This window comes from Puma concolor, chromosome D3 (assembly GCF_028749965.1).
Source record: "Puma concolor isolate L17-30 chromosome D3, mPumCon1.1.hap2, whole genome shotgun sequence".
In the NCBI taxonomy this organism is placed as follows: Eukaryota; Metazoa; Chordata; class Mammalia; order Carnivora; family Felidae; genus Puma; species Puma concolor.
In genome coordinates, this window is record NC_141678.1 from 65,356,090 (window position 1) to 65,362,089 (window position 6,000).

The following is a 6,000-nucleotide window of genomic DNA, read 5'->3' on the forward strand; positions in this document are numbered from 1 at the left end:
ACTCCACCCCTGCCACTATGGGCCCATTGTTCATGAAATCATTGAGCAACACTGAGGTATCAGGAAGGAGGCTAACTGACACAGCAGCGTAGGTCTTCTCAGCCACCTGAACTTGGGGAACCTCTTACCAGGAGTTACTATCTGGTGAGCATTTATTGGGACATAAATATCGCCATATTTTCTGTGCATTCTGTGAGACCTTTCCACCAACTTCTCCCACAGACTTTGTTATTACCAACATTCTGATCTTCTTCCTACTGAGTCCATGACCACCTAGCTTAATCATGCCTGAATAAATGTGTATCCTTGATCATCTTTCCTATAGAAAAAGTGAACAAAGAAGTGAAATACTCAAACTTCTGCCCACTTGTAGAATTTCTCTTCACCACTATCCTCAACTACTCTCCTGAGACTGGCCACTGTACTCACTCACCCATTTTTTGGGTGGTGCTACCATACTGTGCAGAATTATTTATAAAGCAGGTCTATTTTATTCTTCCTTAATTGGCTGGAAGTAGAGAACTTCCCATGAAGCCATACATGTTGATTGAGGAAGAGTTATTAATGTGGCAAAAAGAAGTGCCATGAAAGTCTAGGTACATTGTTAAAATTGCAATGACACATTGAAGCTCCTAATATTAAGAGGTGGAATCTATTTTCCCATCTCTTGAATCTGGGATAACTTAATATCCTTGCTATCAAATAGAATGTGGCAGAAATAACTTTGTTTTGGTTCTGAAAATAGGCCTCCAGAAATCTCACAGCTTCTACTTGTATTTCTTGGAATTCTGTAATCTCCATGTGAAAAATCCTGGGCTGGCCTGAATAAGAGATATATAATAAAGTCACCTCAAATGTTCCAGCTGATGACCTGTGAACAGCTACACGGGTGACTGAGGCCAACCTAGATCATTCAGCTGCCAGGTGACAGAAGAAGACATATGAGCAAACCCAGCAGAAAGATCAGTGAAGCTGGCCCACAGATAAAAAGACTTAAGTGATCTATAGATTGTTAGGAATGTAAGATAAATAAATGGTTGCATCTTAAACTGTTAAATTTGGGGGTATTTTTAGTTTTTTTAATGCTTTTATTTATTTTTGAGACAGAGAGAGACAGAGCATGAGCAGGGGAGGGGAAGAGAGAGAGGGAGACACAGAATCTGAAGCAGGCTCCAGGCTCTGAGCTGTCAGCACAGAGCCCGACGCAGGACTCGAACTCACGGAGTGTGAGATCATGACCTGAGCTGAAGTCGGACGCTCAACCGAATGAACCACCCAGGCACCCCTTAAACTGTTAAATTTGGAGGTTCCTTGCTATGAAGCAAAATTAACTGAGATAGAGACGTCTGGGTGGCTCGGTCTTAAGCGTCCAACTTCAGTTCAGGTCATGATTTCACAGCTCGTGGGTTCGACCCCCACATTGGGTTCTGTGCTGACAGCTCAGAGCCTGGAACCTACTTCAGATTCTGTGTCTCCACCTCTCTCTGCCCCTCCCCCCACCTCTCTTTCTCAAAAATAAATAAACATTTAAAAAAATAAAAAAATAAATTAACTGAGAGTCTTGGTCATATACTCATATACCTCAATTATGTACTCAGAGTCTTATCAAGCCTGAACATGTATATTTTATTTCCATGTTTCTGAGTATGCCCAGATTAATGACTTTGAAAGTCACATAGTAACCAATTAAAGGTAGATCATGTCACACAGCAATTTAGTATCCCATGATTAAGTGTCTATCGCTGCCAGAGCCCTGTAGAAAACAGAAGTTGCTTTCCAAAAGAATCATAGTATGTGTCCCTGTTCTCCCCCCCCCCCCCCGCCAAAAAAAAATCCCAGCATAACTTTGTCCAGTTTCCTAAAGATTTGGGCATGATTCTCCTGTTGATATTACATAGTATCCCTATCTCTTAAAGACACTTGGAGCACTACTGGATCTACTTGGTCCTATAACTCAAGAAGCAGAGCACCTCCTGCCTTCTAGAAAGCTTTATGTTTGTTTATCTGGGCCCAACTCAATACTGGTAACAGATAAATGGGTCAGATTAGCATGCACTCATGTCTATCTGTTATTCCTAGAATTCAGAGGCCCAGAGATGCTGTGCCCCTTTCTTAGAGGTGATAGGTACAAGGTGCAGGAATTTTTTCTTCACCTTGCAGGGAAATCTCAATATGCCCCAGACCACTAAACACCTAAAAACTTCCTCAAAATGGAAGATATCTGAATTTTTACGGCCATTATTTTCCACCTTTGTGGCTTCCATATGATTTACTAAGACATCTATCTAGGGTATTTGCTGCATTGTGATCACCATTTCTAAGCACCATAATATCATTCATGTTACAGATTAGCATCATTCCCTGTGTAATGGTGAGAGAATCAAGGTCCCTGCATGCTAAATTGTGACAAAGAGTTGGTATCATTTGAGGTAAGACAGAGAAGCTATACTGTTATCCATGCCAAGCAAAAGCAAACTGTTTATAGAATTTTTTTTTTTTTTTTTTTTTTTTTTTTTGCTAACAGGTATAGAAGATAAAAATAATCACCAAAGCAGCAATAGCAGAATGCCAGACATCAGGGATTTAATTGGCTTGTTCAAGTGCAAAACAATAATAATAAAAACTACAGCTGAAAGAGCAGTTACGTCTGATGAAGCCACTTGGTTAAGTTTGCAAAAATTGACGTTTATTCTCCAAATTCTATCTCTTTTGGGCAAGGCAGGAATGTATATTCCAAATCTCTGAACATGTCACTGATCTCTGAAATTTTTCCTAGTGTGTTATATTGATTATGGTTTTCTACCAAACTACCATTTGGTTCTTATCATTGTACCTATCTTTCCAGAGGTCAGGAAGCCAACATGGAAGATTTTGCCACTTTCTAAGTGTGCTTATTCCAACTACTCATTCAGAAGTTAGGAACATAACTAGTGGTGTTTGGGGTATCACTGAACCTATTTTGAAATAGAACCTAAGCCAAAAGTCCATTATTTTACCTTTATAAGCTTCTGCTTTTTACATCTGTAGACTAAAAAGACATTTTGAATCCTCTAGAATTGGCATTAATTTAGATGTCAAGAAATCACTCAGAATTCTAGGTATTCCTCAGTGCATCATCACATTTATTAATGACCACAACTCAATCTGAGGAAGAGCAGGAGGAGGATCCATGATATAAATGTTGGAGCAGAGTCCTTCTTCACTATGGTCACAAATTTTCCTTTACTTAAGAATCACAGGATCTGTGGAGTTGAGTCTGAGAATTGGGTCAGGGGCTATGACTTTCTACTGTGATTATGCCAATTCAACCTTAAACTCTTTATTCCCTGGTCTAACACCTATAATCTATTTCTACATACAAACCACTATAAATTGACAACATATTGAAATTCTTCTTGGGTATATGGAACTTTCTAATCATAAGTTATGCTTTATTCTTATCCTCCTGGGTTTTACTAGGATTTAAGTCTAATTATGGTTCTGGAAGTAAAGAAAGGTAGTCCATGGGTCTAAAAGAGATTCTGCATTTCTTGCAAGGTGGGTGCCTGAATTAAAATCACTATGGTGTGGTCACGTAGGAAAAAAAAATAGCGATGCTTCTGCTGGCAAGGGAGGCCCAGCAGGTTTGGGGTGTTGATACTTAAATTCATTGAAATCTGCCCAGATTTCTCCTCATGATTTTCAAGTTTCCATTCCTTCTTGGTAAATGCTGTAACTTTAATATAAGAGACCTGATAAGTCTACACATTCACTTTGAATTTCAAATTACCCACTCACAGGATTATATTTTTTATTGGGTTTCAGAAATATTGGCCAGTGGCTACAAGATAAAGAATTCCTCAAGACTGTAACTAAAGTCATAGTCTTTGTTTCTTATCCCATTCCTTGAATAACTAATTTAAAACCATGGTATTGAGTTTCTTTTTCCAAGCTTTACATTGCACTCAAAAGAAGCTGGCTCTATTCCACATTTCTTATACTATTTATTTCCACCATGAAGTTTTATTACTATTACTACTATTGCTACATAGCCTACCAAAGTCTTGCCTCCTGAGGATACATAACTCCAGGAAATTAGAAGTGATAATGTAAATAAGTGTTTTGCTACTGCATATTATGGACTATCTATGACCCATCTTCCACCTGCACTGAAGTTGTTACTGCCTCCAATTATAATCCTATGGGAGAATCAATATGACAGTTTCATCCTTAATGTTTAATTATCCCAGAACCAATTTGAAAAAAAAAATCTACTAGTTAGAATTCATTCAAAAAATACAAGCCACTCTATTCCATGTATAAAGAATATATCAGGAAATAGGGGCTTATCAGAAGAACTTAGAAGCACAGTTTGGGGAAGCTGACCCTAAAGATCTTACCTGAAGCACCAACGCAGAGAGTTTCAAGAACTTTCTGGAGAACTGTTTCAATTCTCAAAAATCCCTCAGAATTTTGTCCCAAATCTCTCAGTTCTCAGAAGTAAACCAAGTGACTTCTCTACACCTCACCAAGACCTAACCTTCAGTAATTCATCTGCCCCTGAATCTGGCTGTAACAACCTCCAAAGAATAGTGACATCCCATTATTTTCTTGTTACCAAATAACATGTGAACATCTCTCATTGACAAACTCTAACTTGAAACCACAGACAAGTCTCTCACTTCCTCTCAACAATGCAGAAGACACCATAGAAGGGGATAGCAATAATACCAAGTTTGCCATAGGCAGCCTGACACAGTAGTCTATCACTTTCACATGATATACCTTTAAATCAGGAGTTAGAAAATGGATCTCTGTATGATAGAATTTTCACTGACTCTGCTTCATCGGTCTAAATCTTACCAAAGCATCCCCATTGAACATGGGAATTTTTCTCAGCCACTCACCTTGCCTACCTGCCTTTCCAGTCCAGCCTTGCAAAAAAGTCTGTTAAAAATCTGTAAAAAAAAAAAAAAAAAAAAAGTTTTAAGTGTTTTAGTCATCCCAGGTGTTAGTGATGTTAATACTATTTCTATGAATTTTCTTTGTTCATTTCAAGCTAGAAAGACATTCAGAAGCTGAAAACAGAAGCTAATATTTGGAACATGGCCGAGTCACATGAGAACCTAGATTCAATTTAACTGTACTCAAGGGCATTTTTTATTTACATAGAGTTTACCTAGTATGGGATATAGGCTAAACAATTAGATTTTAACAGATTAGATTTCCCCAGGCAAGGTGTTACCAAGAATTACAAAATGAATTGTCTTGACTCATAACTTTACACCTCCTGATCTATCTAACTGTATTTTTCTCTTTTTCCTGAGATAATATTTATCAGAGCATATAAATAAGCCAAAGAATGAAATTTTTATTTTAGAAATAGAAGAAACCAAGAAGACTAGGGAAGATTGCTCACTTTTTAAAAAATACTTTTAGAGTCATATGGATATATAACCTGTTAAAAATAACATAAAATAAATACAAATAGCAGAAGAGATTTAGATTTGGGTTCAGCCAATGTTTTTCTTGTCTGTACCAATTCAATTAGTCAGTAGTGGTAGCTAAGAAAGCTGTGTTAAAAAGGATTCTGAGGTTAAGGCCTAGCTCAGGGGGGAGAAAGTAACATGATCAATTAGTAATGTCAGACCACAAGCCAGGAGGAGAGATGGTAACGCTATACGGTTGCCATATTTTTGACTAGTTATGAAAACCTTGCTAACCAATAAAAGTTAGCACATTTGTCCATACAGTTTTCTCTAAATTATGATTTTACGTCATTCTCAAAAGTCACCAGGGAGGAAAGCAGTCCAGATATTATTATTCACATTTTACAAAGGTGAACTCTGAAGCTTAGAAGTCTTCAAAGTGTGTTGAATTGCAGGTAACTTGTTGAAATGATCACTTCTAGTAAACTAATATGTGGCAGGACCCACACCAAAACACACTGTCTGGGTCACACATCCAAGCATTTTTCTAGTAGTCCATGTAGTATGAAGATAACTGGTTTACTTCTTTTTA

At 37.7% G+C, this 6,000-nt stretch overlaps 1 long non-coding RNA gene across 1 annotated transcript in view; it reads right to left on the reverse strand.

The window, feature by feature from the left end:
• LOC147575600 (uncharacterized) overlaps positions 1-4,925 on the reverse strand; it is a 42,038-nt gene extending 37,113 nt beyond the window's left edge. Inside the window, exon 1 of the long non-coding RNA XR_015242742.1 lies at positions 4,887-4,925. This is a non-coding gene — a long non-coding RNA (uncharacterized LOC147575600). The remainder of the gene's footprint in view (positions 1-4,886) is intronic.
• Between the last annotated feature and the right edge of the window lie 1,075 nt (positions 4,926-6,000).